We start from the raw sequence: 9,321 nt of genomic DNA, 5'->3' as shown, positions 1-9,321 counted from the left end.
GTCATGGGACCCAGAAAAGGTACAAAGAGTAAACAAATACATCTGACCCATTACACACAGTATATTATTATTAGATGAGATGCAAGAGGAACAACAGCAAAGGGGCAAAGTCAAGCATAAAATGAATATGAATTCATAAAAAAACTTGAGATATATATTCAAAATCTATATAATTTTACCTTAATGTTATCTTGTACTGGAATAGGTGCCGGACAGGTAGCTCAGCATGCTAATGCACTGTGGCTGAGTTCTGTAGCAGGTACGATCTCTGGTGAGGTCTACTCAGCCTTTCATCCTTCCGAGGTCGATAAAATGAGCAGTTTCTTGAGACACTTATGGGTGATTAGCCACGCTTTACAAGTACCCAATACATACAATAGTAGAGAAACACTTCAACAATTCTTAGGTACCTATAACTTAATGCTATAGCAAAATTAGGATACATATAAACCAATATATTTAAAATAACTTGATATATATCTCTCTTATGCTATTAAAGGCAAGATTGTTAACCTAAGAAGCATGAAAAATCTAACTTCTCATTAAGACCACTAGGTGAAAGGGTTTTTAACCAATATGTCCACCTGGACTCTTTTCTTAGTAGACATTTATCTTGGTCACCCCCTCTTCCATTCACAATACCTTTATCTATCCCTATGCATTTTAACGACTCATGATCACTTTGGTGATATTCCAGAAAATGTCTGGCTACACTACTGTCCAAATCCTTATTTTTAATGTTATCTCTGTGCTCTCTAATTCTGTCCTTAATTTGTTTTTTCATTTTGCTTACATAAAATTTTGGGCATGAACAGTGGAGGAGATAGACCTTTAGTATTACAGTTAAATAAGTATCTGATGTTATAGAAGTTAACCCCGTTTGTGGAAAATCTTCTGGTTCTTTCCGTAAATTCACCAGTTACACATTTGCCACATGGAAAATTACCCTTAACCTTTACACTAGATAGCCAATTATTTGGAGCGGCTATATAATTATTGTGAATCAGTTTGTCTCTAAGATTAGTGGCCCTATGTGCTGTTATAAGGGGATGTTCTCCCAATTCTTCAGGCAAACTTTTATCAGTCACCAAAAATCTCCAATTTTCTTTTAGTATCCTTTTTAAAGTATTCCAATGACAATTGTATTTAGTAACAAGCCTAATGCTTTTCTTATTTTTTTCATTTCTAGTTCTGCTATAGAGGAGAGCATCTCTATTGCTACTTCTTGCCCTTTTATATGAAGTTTCAATACACCTTTTTGAGTAGCCTCTTGTACTGAACATATTCATTTCACTGGCCTGTTTTTCAAATGATGATCGTGTTGTGCAGATCCTTCTAATCAGAATGAACTGACCAACAGGAATACCTCGTTTTAAGGCTTCAGGATAATAACTTGAGGCCTGCAGGAGACTGTTGGTGGCTGTCAGTTTCCTATAGTTATCTGTTGTTAAGTTACCTCTTTTTTTTTTATTTTAATGTCCAAAAAAGTGATCTCTTTAGTATCATATTGGCAAGTAAGGAGGATATTACTGTTGTTGTGGTTTAGTTTGCTAATGAATTCCAAAAGTATATCAACTGAGCCATTCCCAGCAACAGTATATCGTCTACATATCTTAGCCAAATCTGTACAAAGTTGTCAGTATAATATCTGAATTGCTCAAAAACCTCTTGATTTCCCCATGCTCCAAGATGGAGACATCCGTATGTGGGAGCACAAATTGCTCCCATTGTTGTCCCTCGAACTTGTTTATAAATTTTATTATCAAACATAAATATATTGTTTTCAAGAATGAACTCCATCAGCTTCAGCACAAATTTGGTATGTTTGTCATGGGTACTCCTACGACTTTCAAGGAAATGCCTGAACGCCTCCAAACCAACATCATTTGGTATGGAGGAGTACAGGCCCTCCACATCAAGGGGAACTAATAGTGTTTCATTTGATACACTTATACCATTGAGTTTCCTAAGAAGATCAGAAGTATTCAGGACAAAGGAGGGCAACATTTTTAAAAAAGGTCTCAGGAAATAAATTATCCACATAGGTGCCTATCTTCTCTGTTAAACTACCAATGCCGGAGATTTTTTTTTTTTTTTTTAGATTTTTATGTAATTTAGGGATAAAATAAAACACCGGCATTGTAGAATGTAAGGGGTAAAGATATTTAAATCCTTCTACTGTTATAATACCCTTAATTTTTGCATAAAGAGAGAAGATTGTATAGTTTTTATTGGGTTCGATGGTAATTTAAGATATTGATTTCTATCTAGTAGTTATCTTTTGACATCTAGCACATATATGTTTTCATCAAGAAGTACTAGATTGCCGCTTTTATCGGCCGGCTTAATAGTTAAATTGGGGACATTTTCTAGTTCTTTTAAGTCTTTCATTTCCTCCAAATTAAGATTATCATTTACAACCCCTGTAAACGTTATTTTTTCAATGTCATTTTCGACAGCTTTCACAAAATGTTGTACTGCAGGTATTAATGAGAGAGGTGGCATATATCTAGACATTGCTCTAAAATCAGTTTGTGTAGTTAGGGTCTGCTCGTTGCTATTTCCAGGTGGCAACATTCAAATTCTCTTTACTTTTGTTTCTAAACATCTGTGATAGTATAATCCTTCTTGCAAAATACCGCAAGTCTTTAAGAAATTCAAATTTATCTAGATGATTTTTAGGACAAAAAGATAGTCCTTTCTGTAAGAGATTAACATGAGCCACACTGAGTTTAAAAGAGGACAAGTTGACTATCTAAAAATTGTCTCCTTTAGGGGTTTCTAGAAGTCCCTCTGTCTCCCTCTTCTCCTCCTGTAGCTCTGACCCTGCATCTGATTTTGCTCCATATACCCTGCTCTGCTGAACCGTGTTTGATATCTCCTCTCTTCTACATTTATATTTCCACCTTTTTTCTCTTTGTTTCCTACCTCCCCTCCGTTTCCTGTCATATGACTTCCTCATGGTATAATATGAATACACTTTATTTTTCTTAAAGTCATCTTGGTCCCTTGCTAGTTTTCGACTCTTCCTTAATTTTATGTCAGTTTGTAGCCTGACTTTTACATCTTTCACATCATTATTTAATTGAATAAAATTCTTGTCTTTTTCAAATAAATGTACCTATTTTAGAGACTGTTCAACTTCATTTTTGATTTTTTCAACCTGATTTTATTCCTATCAACCATTTTACCCATTAGTATCAGGTAACAATTGTAAGGGCTTTGATTCCAATCCTCGAGAATGATGTCACCCCTATCTTCTTCTCTTAGTCCTGTATCAGGATCAAGGTGGAGGCATAAGCCTCGGGGTATAATTTTATTTTTGTCATAATTCTCAAGACTTGATGTTTCTGCCCATATTTTTACTTTTTTTTATCAATACATTTCTATTTCTTAAAACATTGATGAATGTTAACAGGTTGTTCATCCCCACTTTCTGAATTCATTTTCATTTTATGCTTGACTTTGCTGTTGTTCCTCTTGCATCTCATCTAATAATAATATACTGTGTGTGATGGGTAAGATGTATTTGTTTACTGTTTGTATCTTTTCTGGGTCCCGTGACATATATGCCTAGATATGTGTTCTCTCTACATGCAAATATAAGTTATAGGGTAGTGGCTTGCTTTATTATCATCTGCTATTCGTTGTCATGTAAATATGTATATAACCATTATTATTATTATCTGATGAACGTCATAATATTGCACATATTTGTCTGGTGCCAGGGTTTTTAATTGAATTCTAAATGTGATGTTAATCCATGTAACTAGGTTACCAATAATATTTCACCATTCTTCAGTGGGCTGAACCTTTACAAACCAATAAATTATGCATGGTCCTGTGATGTCACTACGCCCTGACGAAGCCCCATTGTCCAGCCAATGGGGGTGAAACGCGCTTAGGCGGTGGCCTTGCGTTCTGATGTCTGATGGTTTTATGACATGCAGGCAGAAATCTATTAGGAGGCGACTGCTAAGTTCTGCAAGTACAGGACCTACATTCCTCTGGCATACTGTAATACAGGATTTCATTATTGGAGACGTACTTAAAAGGAGAGGTGTAGTTTTTGGGCTATAACGGAACCGCTATATGTGGAGCCTGCTTGATTGAGTTGCAGGTGGTCCGGTCTGTTTGGAACTGTACTTAGCCACTACCTCTTACTCCTATATGTTCTATATGGAATAGCGTTACTTAACAACTTTGATGCCTAAATGACATTTGATATGAACATTTGAATAACATTGTACTGGCACTTGAGACGCTTGTTTCCACTCTGCTGTCTTTGCACTTTCAGCTACTTGCTTGCCATTCTATTGCTTGCCTGCATGGATGCTTTTTGCTGTATGACGACCAATTTCACATAAGCATATGCATAACTGTTTCTGGAATCTTGGATGCCTATGCCCACATAACAAACTGTTTACTTTATTATATGTCTTGCTACAATACTAATGCCATCCACGCTACTATTTTAAAATATTGCATGCATAGATCCCAAGATAACCTGGCCAGACAAGTCCTATTTTGTATAGGGTCTGGTGCAGCAGGGAGTTGCATGCTTTATATATACCTTGGACATCAGGCGTGTGTTTAGCTTTGATGCTATATATAATTGTATCTTTGTTATGTCCTATGTTTTCTATGTTTTTTATATTAGTTTGAGCACAAATACACTGTGTACACTTGGCACTTTAGGATGTGTGTGTAGTCATGATGACAGGATATGCCTACTCTAAATATATGTATACAATAAAGTATCTTTAAATATATATTCTATCAAAAGAGTGATGAATTCCCTTACTTTTATACCAGGACTTTTATATTGTCTATCTTCTTTGTTTTAAAGAACACTTAAAAGTACAGCAACACTTATATAAACGCTGTCTGATAAAAAAAGATTTAAAACATAAATAATAAAAAACTTATCAGGGCTCAAAGATATATGATATAAGGTGTTTGACAAAAAAAAGGGCTGCAATCGGCTTTAATATATATATATCTATATACGTTGATTGGAGTAGCCATGTTAGTCCAGAGATTTAGATATCAAAATAACAAGAGTATTGCATTGAGCAATGATACTTTTTTTTATTGGACTAACTATACATTTATAAGTTGACAAGCTTTCGGAAGAGTTTCTTCCTTTATCAAGTCTGAAGCAATACTGACCTATCTGTAAATTCCATTGAATAGGTCAGTATTGCTTCAGACTTGATAAAGGAACTCTTCCGAAAGCTTGTCAACTTATAAATGTATAGTTAGTCCAATAAAAAAAGTATCATTGCTCGATGCAATACTCTTGTTATTTTGATATCTGTATATATATATCTATATTTATTAATGTATTTTATTGTATATGCACTGTGCATATTTAAAGGGACGTTATAGTCATTTTTGAAACAGAAACCTTTTAAAACACATACTTATAATGTACAACTTCACAATTGGCACCTCTTATTTATTTGATAGCATTTTAAAATTAATTAGGATTAAATACCTGCAACTTTCCACTGCCTTTAGAATAAAAGCATTAAATGTCCAATGACAGTGGCGGTCATATAAAAGAAGAGTGGTCCAAAATTCCAGTAGAGAGGTGTAAGAAATTAATTGATGGTTACAGGAAACGATTGATTTTAGTTATTTTTTCCAAGGGGTGTGCTACCAAATATTAAATTGATGGTGCCAATAATGTTGTTTTTGGAGTTTTGCATGGAATGTGTCAGATTTGGCTTTTTTCTCTCCACTTTTTTTTGTGTGTGTGTGTGTGTGTATATATATATATATATATATATATATATATATGCCTTACTCTGAGACTGCAGCCTCTTCTAGCCTGCTCTCCTTCATGCTTGTCTCTCCCATGAAACAGCCACTGCCCTCCCCCCGCCTACCAGCACATCACAGGTAACTCCCTTTGTTAACTTTCTTCCTACAGCCACTGCCCTGCCCCCCGCCTCCAAGCCCTCCCACCTCCCAGCACCTATTTAATGGAAGTTTCTGCTGCCTTACTCTGAGACTGCAGCCTCTTCTAGCCTGCTCTCCTTCATGCTTGTCTCTCCCATGCCACAGCCACTGCCCTCCCCCGCCTACCAGCACATCACAGGTAACTCCCTTTGTTAACTTTCTTCCTAAAGCCACTGCCCTGCCTCCCGCCTCCCAGCCCTCCCACCTCCCAGCACCTATTTAATGGAAGTTGCTGCTGCCTTATTCTGAGACTGCAGCCTCTTCTAGCCTACTCTCCTTCATGCTTGTCTCTCCCATGCCACAGCCACTGCCCTCCCCCCCCGCCTACCAACACATCACAGGTAACTCCCTTTGTTAACTTTCTTCCTACAGCCACTGCCCTGCCCCCCGCCTCCCAGCCCTCCCACCTCCCAGCACCTATTTAATGGAAGTTGCTGCGCAAGCCCGTCTACGCCCGTCCGCACCTGGACCGCGTCTAGCGCCATGAACCCTGGCTCCCACAACCACCACCACTACGACACCAGCACCCTCCTCCATCTCAACACCGGTAGATCATGTGCCTGCCACCACGCATCCCTGACGAACACCATAGGACCCTTCACCTGCCGCAACTGCGCCTTCTCCTCCCTCTGAACCACTAACCTGCCAGTGACCTCTCACGCCTTCTCCTCCCTCCAAACCACTAACCTGCCAGTCACCTCACGCAAAAACAACGGCAAGCACCTCAGCTGCATCCTCCTCAACACCCGCTCCGTCCGCAAGCACGCCGTCGAAATCTGGAACCTGCTCAACTCCACCTCCCCGGATGTTGCCTTCCTTACTGAAACCTGGCTGAACCCCACATCAATGCCAGACATCGCCATCCCCGATGTATACAAGATCTCCCACAAGGAGCGCAGCAACCGACCGGGAGGTCTCTGCTGGCAACCACATCTCAGTCAACCACATCACCGAACTCCATTGGACCGACCACCATTGCATACATTTCCTTCAACAAACCCACCGCACACCTCCGGCAGCACCACCCACCCCGCAGAAACTGGAACAACATCACCGAAGACCAACTGCACTCCACCCTGAACAAAATCCCCCCAGCTACCTCCACAGATGCCAACTCCTCTGCCCGCAACCTCCACCACTGGCTCACAGACTGCGCCAACATCCTCGCCCCTCTCAAGAAACCGTCCAACTGCCAACCCACCAACAAGGCTAGTTGGTTCACCCCTGCCCTCCAGGACTCTAAACGCCACTGCAGGCGATTGGAAAGGACCTGGAGATCCAGCAAGACCCCCTCAAATAAAACAGCCTACAAAGAAGCCCTCACTACCCACCACCACCTCATCAAAACCACCAAGAAGACAGCCATCCAAGATAGAATCAATGCCAATGTCCACAACAGCAAGAAGCTGTTCACAGTCATCAAGAAATTCTCCAATCCCAACAGCAACACCAACGATATCCCGCCCTCCGAGGACCTCTGCGATAACCTCGCAATGTACTTCCACCGCAAGATCGTCGACATCTATGACAGCTTTGCGCCTCTGAACTCACCCACCACCGCCTACCCACCTACTCCCACAGATACCTCACCCAAATACACCCCCACCTACCCCCCACTGACCATCTGGAGCCTCCTCACCACAGAGGACACCATCAGGATCATGAGATTGATCCACTCCGGAGCACCCTCGGACCCATGCCTGCATCATATTTTCAACAAAGCGGGTGACACCATTGCCCCCAAGCTCTGCAGCACCATCAACTGCTCCATCAAAACCAGCACCTTCCCGGATGACTGGAAGCACGCAGAACTAAAACCCCTACTGAAAAAACCCACAACTGACCCCAATGATCCGAAGAACTACCGCCCAATCTCTTTGCTCCCCTTTGCGGAGAAAGTCATCGAGAAGTCCATCAACGTGCAACTCGTTGACTACATTGAAGCCAACCACACCCTAGACCCCTCCCAATCTGGGTTCAGGAGCAACCACAGCACCAAGACCGCCCTCCTCACCGCCACAGATGACATCCTCGCCCTACTCGACCGAGGAGAGACCGCCGCCCTCATTCTCCTAGACCTCTCAGCAGCATTCGACACTGTCTCCCACCTCACCCTCCGCAACCGACTACACGATGCCGGCATACGTGAAAAAGCCCTGGAATGGATCACCTCCTTCCTCACCGGCAGAACCCAGAAAGTTAGACTCCCACGCTTCACCTCCAAGCCCACAGAAATCAGCTGTGGTGTACCCCAAGGCTCTTCTCTGAGCCCCACCCTATTCAACATCTACATGGCCCCTCTCTCCACCATCGCCCGACGACACGACCTCAACATCGTCTCCTACGCCGACGACACCCAGCTAATCATCTCACTCACCAGTGACCCCACCACCACCAAGAGAGAGACAGCAGTCGCCACCTGGATGAACTACAACTGCCTAAAGCTGAACGCAGACAAGACCAAAGTCCTCCTCCTCGGTCCTACCACATCCGCTTGGAATAACTCCTGGTGGCCCACAGCCCTCGGACACCCTCCAACCCCCACTGACCATGCACGAAATCTAGGTGTCATCCTGGACTCATCGCTCTCCATGGACTGGCAAATCAATGCCGTCTCTTCTGCATGCTTCCACACACTTCACCTGCTGCGAAAGATCTTCAAATGGATCCCAACCAAGACCAGGAAGACTGTCACTCACGCCCTCGTCAGCAGCCGACTGGACTATGGTAACGCACTCTACGCCGGCACCACCATCAAGCTCCAAAAGAGACTACAGCACATCCAGAACTCCTCGGCCAGACTAATCCTTGACATCCCTCGTCAATGCCACATCCCCAAATACCTGCGGGACCTGCACTGGCTCTCCATCAACAAAAGAATAACCTTCAAGCTTCTCACCCACGCATTCAAGGCCCTCCACAACATCGGTCCCAAATACTTGAACCACCGCGTTACCTTCTACACCCCTGCCAGACAACTTTGATCGGCCGACCAAGCCCTCGCTGTCATCCCCCGCATCAGGAAAACCACAGCGGGAGGCAGATCCTTCTCTCACCTGGCTGCCAAGACTTGGAACACCCTCCCGCTGCACCTCAGACAAGCTACCGCCCTAAATAAGTTCAGAAAGGACCTCAAGACCTGGCTCTTCAACTGAACTGCAACCCTCAGCGCCTTGAGACCCTTATGGGTGAACCCAATAGATAGATAGATAGATAGATAGATAGATAGATAGATAGATAGATAGATAGAGCCATTGGATGTGTACCCAGTCCAGTCTTGGAGTGCAGTCTCCTTTCGTTTTATATATATATATTTATATATATATATACACATAACACGCACTGAAGTTAACA

Source organism: Bombina bombina, chromosome 5 (assembly GCF_027579735.1).
Source record: "Bombina bombina isolate aBomBom1 chromosome 5, aBomBom1.pri, whole genome shotgun sequence".
NCBI lineage: Eukaryota > Metazoa > Chordata > Amphibia > Anura > Bombinatoridae > Bombina > Bombina bombina.
Note: the sequence above shows the minus strand (reverse complement) of the source record.